This window comes from Saccopteryx bilineata, chromosome 6 (genome assembly GCF_036850765.1).
Source record: "Saccopteryx bilineata isolate mSacBil1 chromosome 6, mSacBil1_pri_phased_curated, whole genome shotgun sequence".
NCBI lineage: Eukaryota > Metazoa > Chordata > Mammalia > Chiroptera > Emballonuridae > Saccopteryx > Saccopteryx bilineata.
The window spans coordinates 71,565,681-71,577,922 of NC_089495.1; positions in this window are offsets into that span (position 1 = coordinate 71,565,681).

Below are 12,242 nucleotides of genomic sequence, written 5' to 3' on the forward strand. Positions count from 1 at the left end.
AGAAGGAAAGGGGTTACATAAAATTCATTAGTGATAGCAGGAGTGGGGGAATCTCTGGGACTGGATAAAAAATAAAAGTGTATATACTGAAACTTCTTTTACTTAGGCAGGAAGAAGGTATTTAACAGTTAACAATTCACATGATAACAATAACAACAAAGGGGTTTGTTGATTCCGCTCTGGTAGAATGCCTGCCCTGAGTGGCAGGATTACCCTTCCATTTCAAAGACATGTTATCAGATATGTTACTGTAGATGCAAAAGGCTTGCTTAAGGTAAGCACTGACCTTCCTTTAAGAAAAATACCATCCTACCCACCACAAACTGCTTTTAGTCAGAAAGTTTTCATTTCAGACCATCCTGTGTGGTTTACCTTAGGTCTCTGTGTCTGCACGGCCACCAAGCAAGCCTCCCCTGAGCTTGTCAGGCTAAGTATGTGGTGCCTTTTTCATCTACAGTCTCCATGATTCCAAACTTCATGTAACAGGAAAATATTTAGGTCATGAAATAAGTATCCTTAATACACAGTCACCCAGTGACTCAGAAAATAGGTGTATCCTAGTAATTGAAACGTTCTTTATTTGGCAGCAGATACCACAGGCCCTGAATTGGCTCTAAAGCAGTCAGTATGAAGAGGACAGAGGTAACGGAGACGCTGGGAGAAATCCCATGAGCCCAGTGCATGAGAAAGGAGCGGGGAGGACAGGACCCTGGTGACTGGCACCAAGGAGGAACCTGAGGAAGAACAGAAATGCCTCAGGATTCACCATAGTTTCTTCTGATATAAATATGGGATATGCTTCCTGCACCAAAAGTATTTTCAACCAAACCTATACTGGTTGTAGGCCCAACAGTCGCGGCCACCGTTGCTGCCAGGCAGGTGCAGTTTCTCGTTAGATTCGGACAGACGGTAAAGAAAGGCAGAGCCAAAAACTGGTGGTCCATTCCTTTATTCTAGCCTCGGACCAGCAGGCGAGTAAAAACACACAGGGCTTCAAAACCCACTCATTCAGAGCTCACAAAGCTACTGACACATCCAGGTTTTCCTAGAATAACAGGTCCCCACCCGCTCAGTCACCTCTGGTTCCTCATCTGTGAGGAGCCACTGAGCCACTTCACCCGCAGGTGTTGTAAAGTACCGAAAGCTACAGAATTAATATTAATATTTTAAGAGGCTTGGAGAACATTTTATTAATTTGGGTTAAGGTGTACAGAGAAATTGTGAGAATAGTCTCTGTTCTGTGTGATTGGCATTGTATTGTAAATGCAAAGGGGAGGAAAACACGGATCCCCAGACATTCCACCACACCTGTGGGGAAAGGGGTGAATGGCTAGCCAGGTGCAGGAAGAGAAAAGCCAAAATAAACCTTTTCTTATAGCAATTGTCCCCACAGAAACTACCTCTCCTATGTAAATGCGTATGGATAACACGTGTGACTCTAGACAGAAATAGCAAATAAACACTAGATAATATAGGAAAGCCTTTTAATATGTAAAGAGACATCTTTCTACCAATGTGTTGATTTGTAAATTTTGTTTTCTCCAAAAGGTTGTATGTCTTGCAAATTGAACATGGTCCTATCATGTTAAAGGACATATGACTATAACCAATAGCGGTAAGGAGCTCCTAATTACAATTTTTGTTTCTGTACTTCCCACTTACAAAACTATAAAAACTAAGTAGAACAAAGGGCCTGCGTGCTCTCCCTCAGATTTCTGTTGGAGTTCCCGCTGCTTGGCCAAGCTAGACAATAAAGCTTTGGTGTGTAATCGACGGACCTTATTCGTGTCTTCAATGTTTCGGGTCCCTCTGGTTTAGGATTAACAATCTGCACACCTTCTCCCTTCTCATCTCTGCACAAACTCACTTCTCCTTTAGCACCCTGCCATCTTGGCTTCCTTCTTCTTCCTTCTCACAAACTTTTCTTTTACAAAAGCACTTCCTCCAGAAACATTAGCATAACAATGGCCCTTCCCAAGCAGGAAGGTAATTTGCAGTTTCACATACCTGGGCAGTGCCAGTCATGTGGGCAGTGGCCATTCTTTTTCTTTTTTTTTATTATTATAATTTTATTTTTTTAATGGGGTGACATCAATAAATCAGGAAACGTATATACAAAGAAAACATGCCCAGATTATCTTGTCATTCAATTATGTTGCATACCCATCACCCAAAGTCAGATTGTCCTCTGTCACCTTCTGTCTAGTTTTCTATGTGCCCCTCTCCCTCCCCCTTTCCCTCTCCCTCTCCCACCTCCCCCCCCTAACCACCACACTCTTATCAATGTCTCTTAGTCTCACTTTTATGTCCCATCTATGTATGGAATAATGCAGTTCCTGTTTTTTTCTGATTTACTTATTTCACTCCGTATAATGTTATCAAGATCCCACCATTTTGCTGTAAATGATCCGATGGCATCATTTCTTATGGCTGAGTAGTATTCTATAGTGTATATGTGCCACATCTTCTTTATCCAGTCATCTATTGACGGGCTTTTTGGTTGTTTCCATGTCCTGGCCACTGTGAACAATGCTGCAATGAACATGGGGCTGCATGTGTCTTTACGTATCAATGTTTCTGAGTTTTTGGGGTATATACCCAGTAGAGGGATTGCTGGGTCATAAGGTAGTTCTATTTGCAGTTTTTTGAGGAACCACCATACTTTCTTCCATAATGGTTATACTACTTTACATTCCCACCAACAGTGAATGAGGATTCCTTTTTCTCCACAGCCTCTCCAACATTTGCTATTACCTGTCTTGTTGATAATAGCTAATCTAACAGGTGTGAGGTGGTATCTCATTGTAGTTTTGATTTGCATTTCTCTAATAACTAAAGAAGATGAGCATCTTTTCATATATCTGTTGGCCATTTGTATTTCTTCCTGGGAGAAGTGTCTGTTCATGTCCTCTTCCCATTTTTTTATTGGATTGTTTGTTTGTTTGTTGTTGAGTTTTATGAGTTCTTTGTATATTTTGGATATTAGGCCCTTATCTGAGCTGTTGTTTGAAAAGATCATTTCCCATTTAGTTGGCTGTCTGTTTATTTTGTTATCAGTTTCTCTTGCTGAGCAAAAACTTCTTAGTCTGATGTAGTCCCATTCATTAATTTTTGCCTTCACTTCTCTTGCCTTTGGAGTCAAATTCATAAAATGCTCTTTAAAACCCAGGTCCATGAGTTTAGTACCTATGTCTTCTTCTATGTACTTAATTGTTTCAGGTCTTATGTTTAGATCTTTGATCCATTTTGAGTTAATTTTAGCACAGGGGGACAAACTGTAGTCCAGTTTCATTCTTTTGCATGTGGCTTTCCAGTTTTCCCAGCACCATTTGTTGAAGAGGCTTTCTTTTCTCTATATATATGTGGTTTTATTTCTGGGTTTTCTATTCTGTTCCATTGGTCTGAGTGTCTATTTTTCTGCCAATACCATGCTGTTTTGATTGTTGTGGCCCTATAATAGAGTTTGAAGTCAGGTATTGTAATGCCCCAGCTTCATTCTTTTTCTTTAGGATTGCTTTGGCTATTCGGGGGTTTTTATAGTTTCATATAAATCTGATGGTTTTTTGCTCCATTTCTTTAAAAAGTGTCATTGGAATTTTGATGGGAATTGCATTAAATTTGTATATTCCTTTGGGTAATATGGCCATCTTGATTATATTTATTCTTCCTAACCAAGAACAAGGAATATTCTTCCATCTCAGTATATCTTTTTCGATTTCCCTTAACAATGGTTTATAGTTTTCATTATATAAGTCCTTTATATTCTTTGTTATGTTTATTCCTAGGTGTTTTTTTTTTCTCTCGCAATCATGAAGGGGATTGTTCTTTTGAATTCGTTCTCAAATGTTTCATTGTTGGCATATAGAAAGGTTATGGACTTCTGTATGTTAATTTTGTATCCTGTGACCTTACTGTATTAGCTTATTGTTTCTAGTAGTCTTTTTGTAGATTCTTTGGGGTTTTCGATGTATAGGATCATATCATCTGCAAAAAGTGATACCTTTACTTCTTCTTTTCCGATATGGATGCCTTTTATTTCTTTGTCTTGTCTGATTGCTCTGGCTAGAACCTCTAGTACCACATTAAATAAGAGTGGAGAGAGTGGACAATCCTGTCTTGTTCCTGATTTAAGGGGAAAAGCCTTCAGTTTTGTGCCTTTTAATATGATGTTAGCTGATGGTTTATCATATATGGCCTTTATCATGTTGAGATATTTTCCTTCTATACCCATTTTGTTGAGAGTCTTAAACATAAAATTGTGTTGTATTTTATTGAAAGCCTTTTCTGTGTCTATTGATAAGATCATGTGGTTTTTGTTCTTTATTTTATTGATATGATGTATTACGTTAACTGTTTTACGTATGTGGAACCATCTTTGATATTCTGGGATGAATCCCACTTGATCATGATGTATTATTTTTTTAATATGTTGTTGTATTCAATTTGCTAGTATTTTGTTTAGTATTTTAGCATCTGTATTCATTAGAGATATTGTTCTGTAGTTTTCTTTTTTTGTGCCATCCTTGCCTGGTTTTGGTATGAGGGTTATGTTGGCCTCATAAAATGTGTTTGGAAGCAGGCCTTCCTCCTACAACATTAGCATAACAATGGCCCTTCCCAAGCAGGAAGGTAATTTGCAGTTTCACATACCTGGGCAATGCCAGTCATGTGGGCAGTGGCCATTTTTAACAATAAAAGTGAGCAAACATAAAATCACATTTTATAAACTTTTTTGCCCAACACCAGTCATTGATCCCATATGGAACTAGTTTATTTGGGGGGATTGCAGGATCAGGGGAGACTAATGAGCTCTGTTTTAAAATCAGTGCCTGGAGAAAACCAGAGGAAGACAGCTGGATGTTGGGGACATTCAAAGACAAACAACCACCAACACATAATAACACAAAAACTAACAAGGGTGCCAAATTTTAGCATTATTTTCACAAGAACCCAAAATATTTAATTTTGACCCAGGCTCCTTTAGAAGATTCACTCTGATTTTCAGGGAACAGATACTGATTATTTTAAACCCCTTTAAACCTCATATGCACGCCACTCCAGCCTTCACTTCTGATTGGGTTGCAACATTACTGTGTTTGACTTGGCTCAGTAACATTTGCTGCTGATAACCCAACTACTCTGACTGCAAACAGACATGACTCTTAAGAGTGCTTTTCAAAATCAAAGTCAGAACAGTTCCTGACTCTTCTAGTTTGCTTCTTGACTCCTCCCGGGTAATATTAGTTCACACAGCTCCCTCACTTCACTGTAATTCCCCAGCACCTACATATACCATGCTCATTGCTTATTCCTCGCCATCTCTCTCTCTCTCTCTCTCTTTTTTTTTTTTCTCCTACATGTTCCTTCTATGGAGGATTTTTCTACAACGAGCCTGAGAGAAGGCTGCCGGCATTTCCCTGACATTCCTTGGATTTCCATTTTGGTGTCTTGCCCAGAGTGGCCCATTAATCAATGCTGGTGGAATTGATGAATAAATAATAATTAACGAGCATTTTGACTCACCCAGGTGTTTATCTGCTCAGCTGCATTATTGAAATGCCAAGGGTATCTATGTTTTATAAAGATATTTGCTAATTGAGGAACTTATTGATAGATGTGAGTAATGTAGCTGCTTTATTTTCGAGGTTTTCCTAAAGTGTTGGTGCAGCTCAGGGCTCCGGGTGGATTTCTATTGCAAATGATTACAGAAGTGGCATGTGGAGAGTGGACTGGGAGGCAAAATATATGCAGGGAAAGTGGAAATCACCAAGGAAAAGACTGAAGGGGAAATCAATATGAGGTGAAAGGTCAACAAGCCTCCTGCTGTTAGTCTGTCAAAATGTATTTAATGGGTTCATTGGATATTTTTCACATTTAAGAAATTGACATGAGAAAGGGTTAGCCTGTTATAACATTTTATCTTTCACTTATAAAATAGCTGTATTTTTTGTGTTTGAGAATTTTACCTCTGTTAATTCTGTAATCATAGTCACATTAATTTATCAAAGTGTAATTTAAAATATATTCATTAAAATCAAGTAAGAATTACATATGGAACTTGTTATATTCAAGGGTGTAGTTTCTGGGTCTGGTTTCATTGTATTTATTAAGAGGATTTTCTTTAATTCTCTTTTCAATGATTTTTACTATTTGATAAATCTTTAGTTCTCTCCTCTTCCAGCAAGAGAGTATGAACAGTAGACACAGAAAAAATTAACTTATTTTCAGCAATAGGTTTTGGTAACATACTTTAGAAATAAAAGGTTTTTTTCATGTAAAATCATATTTTACTATCTTTTTTAAATCTCTGTACTCTCATTTGAAGTATATTCTTATTTATTTAATATTCTCTGCTATTTAGACATTTCAGTCATCTTAGTAGAGGTTCAGATTTTTGCATTTTTTAAAACATCTTTAATCAAAATACTTTTCAGTACATTAGAAATATTAATTCATTCGATGGTTTCTGAGCTACACAGAGAGATTTAGCATTAAACGTTAATATCTGAAAAATTGAGCATGGTAGACTTATATATGTTAACAATTTTCTCCCTTCTTTTTAAACTAAGAAATTTAATTTAATATTTAAATTTTCTTTAGTTTTCCATCAAGGGCACTTGATACCAATTTGGTAAGCTCAGACAAAAATCTTGGCTTTCAGTGATTTGGCAGAGCAATGCTATAGAATAAAAGTATAGCCTGGAGATGTGCTTAAAATTGTCAAGGCCCCCAAGAACCGGGCACCTTCATTTTCCATGAGTAATATGAGCAGAGTTCAAAGATCTGTATATGAAGTAATTTTGAAAACTAGAAGTACTTTATAAACTTTGCCAGGCATGTTCATCTGGAGTCATTAGTTCCAGCAGCAATAGAAAGAGTTGAGTGGCAAGGATGGGGTATGGTAAGAAAGCAGAACCCCAATGTCTGCAATAGCAAATTCTGGTTTGAGGAGACTTTCTATAATATGAGCCTTTTATCTCATCATGCCAAGGTAAAAGGAACAGTGATAACTTAATCCCTTAACTCTGAGTTTGATAACAATAATTAATGTAGATAGAGGGACCAGATGAAGTTTATTTGTTCAATCATCGTAAACCAGTTTCGTTCTATACTAGAGCTATCATCTGAGCTTTTTGTACAGTCAACAACCCCACTCAGACCTGGCAGAGAAAATGTGTAAATGGATCATGCCATCACACAGAATTAAAAAGGCAAACTGAGGCCCTGTCTAGTTGGCTCAGTGGTAGAGTGTCGGCCTGGCATGTAGAAGTCTTGGGTTCGATTTCTGGCCAGGGCACATAGGAGAAGCACCCATCTGCTTTTCCACCCTTCCCCTTCTCCTTTCTCTCTGTCTCTCTCTTCCTCTCCCACAGCCAAGGCTCCATTGGAGCAAAGTTGGCCTAGGTGCTGAGGATGGCTCCATAGCCTCCGCTTCAGATGCTAGAATGACTATGGTTATAATGGAGCAATGCCCTAGATGGGCAGAACATCACCCAGTAGTGTGCTTGCTGGGTAGATCCCAGTTGGGCACAAGTGGGAGTCTGACTCTGCCTTCCTGCTTCTCACTTCAGAAATATACCAAAAAAAAAAAAAAAAAAAAAAAAAGGCAAACTGAAAGTATGTTCCTTCTTTAGAAATGACTACAAATGACTGTACTCAGTCAAATCTAGGTGAAATATTGTATCACCTTCCAAGACAGAAATAGTATCTTACTAAAGTCTCAGATAAAACAAGGGAAAGCCATGCAAGAGAGAAGATGGAATGAAAGAACAGTGTGAGGGTAATACTGCAGTCGATAAACATAAATATATAAGTCACACAAAAAATAAAATGATAAACCATTAGATTTTCTCACAAGACCCTCATCAGATGTCCAATGCAAAACAGCAAAGAGAGAAAGAGAGAGATCTTTAACCTTTAATATGGATTTGAGTATAGATTTGTTGTAATTATTTGCTCCTTTGCATTTTTTTGTGATGGATAGAAATATTGAAAAGTTGAAGAGGCAAAACTAACTCAACCATTAGGCCCATAATGATTTAGAGTCCACCAGAAAGAATATGAGAATTGCTATCTGAAATTCTCTATTAGTTTCAACATGTATATTAAGAATGTCAAAATTTGTAGAGCTAATAACACTATTAAAATTTATGCAAAAACGCATTCACCACTGATTAGCTTTAAAATCACTTATAAAAAGCCATATATCTCATCCTGATGACTGAGAATATATTCTGAATCTTTTTCCTTCCACTTTCTTCATATTCCTGTGAGGACTGAAACTAACAGAATGTAAAGTTTTAGTGGGAGTGGGAGTGAAGTGTATAAGAAATGCCTGCTTTTGAGTAGTTAATGTAAAGAACCAACCTCAGCATTCCAAGCTAACATATCAGTTTTCAAATCAAATTGTTATCAGCTGTTCTGATCACCCATGTCACCTTTTGGGGATCAATCCTCAGATAAACCTGTCAGTGTGTTAGGGTCCTAGCCACACTTCTCAGCTCCCTGTAATATTGTAGGAGCTCAGATCCAGATAACTGTCCCATACAGGTAACAAACCTAAATACTCTCTTGTCAGTATAGAGGAAGAACTGATGCTGTTCAGTATTTAAAGATACCAACGATGTTGACTATCATAACAAACATTCAACTATCTCATAAGTCTGATGTTTACCTAACTGCTATTGACTGAATGTTCGTGCGCCTCCCCCCTCCCCCAGATTCATATGTTAAGCCTTAATTCTCAATGTGATAGTATTTAGAGATAGGCTTTAGGTGGTAATTAGGTTTAGATGAGGTCATGAGAGTAGAGCCCTCATGATGGGATTTCCCCTTATAAAGAAGAGAAAAATACCAGAACTCTCTCTTCACCATGTGAGACTACAACAAGAATGTGTTCATTTACAAATGAGCAAGGGGACTCTGTAGGAAGCTGTAGGTGCCTTGATCTTGGACTTCTCAGCCTCCAGATCTGTGAGAAATAATTGTTTGTTGTCGAAGCCACCCAGTCTATGGTATTTTGTTATATCAGCTCAAACTAAGACAACAACTAAAAAACAGGAAAGATATTAAGAAATATTTTTACCAAGTAGCCACTGAATATTGAACATACTAGGTGCTATACATGTATAAATCTAAACTTACCTATAATTATTAATACTTTTAACCTACTTGTATCTATATTTAGTGTGTATCTCTATTTTTAAATTTTTTAAAAAACAAGAAATAAGATATAATTGCTTATAGTATTGTATTCATCTTAGGTATACAACAATGATTTGATACACAAATATGATTTGATATATATGGCAAAAATGATTATCACAATTAGTTAACATCTATCACCACTCATAGTTTTTTTTTCCTTGTAATGCGAAATTTTAAGATGTGCTCTCATACTAACTTTTAAATACACAATATAGCATTGTTAGCTATAATCACCATATGGTACATTAGATGCCCAGGACTTATCTTTCACCATCTTCATCCATTGGTGAAGGCTGGGTAAATTGGTTGAAGTGTGTTTCTTCTAGACAGCATGTATATTTGGTTCTGACTTTTAATAATTAGCTCTTTAATTGGGGTATTTAGACATTTTACACTGAATGTAGTTAAAGCTATAGTTAAATTTAAAATGATTATCTTGCTATTTGTTTTCTATTTGTTCCATTTTTCTTTTTTCAGTCTCTTTTGGATTATTTTTATTATTTCATTTTATTTCCCACCTTGTTGAATTACTGGCCAAACTTTGCTTTGTTATTTTAGTGGTTATATTACAGTTTGAAGTAAACATCTTTGACATCACAGTGAACCTTGTGGTATCACATATGATATAAAGACCTTACAATAGTACCTTTAATTTTTCTTCTCTTGACCTTAGTATACACAATTATTTATCACCCATTTCCTTTTATGTATATTATAAACACCATACTACACTGTTTTTTTTTGTTTTATTTAGTCTATTACCTTTTAAATTAATTTAAATGATAAAAGGATACTATTTACCCATGTAGTTATCATTTCCAGTGTTCTTTGCTCTATATAGATCCATAATTCTATTCGTTACCAATTTTCTTCCATCTGAGGGAAATTTAGCATTTAACTTTTCTAACAGTGAGATTGTTGGAAATTAATTCTTACAGCTTTTTACATCAAAATAAAATATTTTACCTTTTCTTTTGAAATATATTTTTACTGGCTATAGTATTCTAGGTTGATAATTTTTTTTCTTTCAGTACTTTTAAGATGTTACTTCAAATTTGGGAGCATAAACTTGTTCATAATATTCTTTTATAATCCATGAGATAATTAGTAATGTCAGGCTTCTTTCATTTCTGATTTAGTAATTTGTGTCCTCACTTTCTTTCTTTTTGTTTACCTCACTAAAGGAATATCAATTTTATTGATTTTTTTCAAAGGATCAGCTTTTGGTTTCATTAATTATTTCTATTGTTTTTCTGTTTTCAATTTATTGATGTCTGCCTTAATGGTTTTTTTTTCTCAATTTGTATTTAATTTGCTTTTTTTTTTTTTTTTTTTTTTAGTTTCCCAGGATGGAAAGTTATATTTTTGATTTTAGAGATTTCTTCTTTTCTAACATATGTATTCAACAGACTAAGTTTGAATACAAGCACTGCTTTCACTGCATCCCACAAATTTCAATAGACTGTATTTTTATTTTAACTTAGTTTAAGATGTGTTTTAATGTCTGAAAATTTCTTCTTTGATTTGTGTATTATTTAGAAGTATATTGTTTAAAACCCAAATGTTTTGAGACTATGTAGCTATTATCGATTCCTAGTTTAATTCTGGTGTGGTCTGAAAGCGTACTTTAAATAAATTCTGCTTTTGTTTTGTTTTTTTTAATTTGTGTCTCATGACCCAAAATGTAGTATTTCCTGGTGAATGTTACTGAATAAAGTAGTGCATTGATGTCAAATAGATCCAATTGATCGAAGGTACTATTCAGTTCAACTATAGTCTTACTTATTTTCTGCTCCCGACTTTTTAACAAGGCAAAATCCAAACTTGGAAGATGTCAGAAATCCACAAGATAATCCTGTTCCAAAACTTTAGGTATTTCTGCACACAAAGATTAATTTGTTTACTGAAACAGAGATGCTCCTGATACTTCAAACAAAAAAAAGTTTCAATATTAGTGCATCTGAATCATCTAGAAGGCTTGTTAAGTAAGGAATGTTGAGATTCATTCCCGAAGTTTCATATTTTCTTAGACTGTGGGTTGAGGCTGAGACTTTGTATTTCTGTTGAGTTCCATAAGTGATATTAATGTTGCTGGTCCAGAAACTATACTTTAAGAACCACGGTCTTACACCATCTAGGTATATTTTAAAACCTATAGTGTTTAGCATATGTACACCAAAGATTTGTGGCAAATTATGCTCAAGGCATTCTAAGCCAAGGTAAATATTAAGAAGAATATTATTCCTGAGGAGGGTTTTCTATGCCTTAGCCTGACATGGTGAAGAAATAGGCAGTTATCAAATTGCTGATACACTCACTGAAGGAGACACAGTATAGGGTGAGGCTTCTGGCAATGTTGGTTATCAACCTACCCCAAATTAATTTATTTCTAGATTGTTCTTCTTCATTTCTCTCTCTCTCTCTCTCTTTTTTTACAGAGACAAAGAGACAGAGAGAGGGACAAATAGGGACAGACAGACAGGAAGGGGGAGAGATGAGAAGCATCAATACTTCATTGTGGCTCCTTAGTTGTTCATTGATTACTTCTCATATATGACTTGACTGGGGGGCTGCAGCAGAGCGAGTGACCCCTTTCTCAAGCCAGTGACTAGTGACCCCGTGCTCAAACCTGCACTGAATCCGACGACCTCGATGTTTCAAACCTGGGTCCTCTGTGTCCCAGTCCGACGCTCTATCCACTGTGCCACCGCCTCATCAGGTGGTCTTCATTTCTTCTTAGCAGAGAAACTCTCATTTTGACAGAATCCAGATTGGAGGATACAGTCTTGCTCAGTAAATTGTTACCAAAAATGAGGAGGCATACCAAAAGAGACTTAGGCTTAAGTACCCCCATGAAACTTCTTGACATAGAAGTGACTGAGTCTGCTTCCCAAATGTAAGCAAAGTGATATTATTGAGAGATTATTATTTTTCAAGGGTAGTTTACTCAGCACCAAAGTCTAGGCTATAATTATAAAACAATGTTTCTCTGAATTTTCTCTCACTACAAATCTGTTCAGGTCCTCTTGCATGAT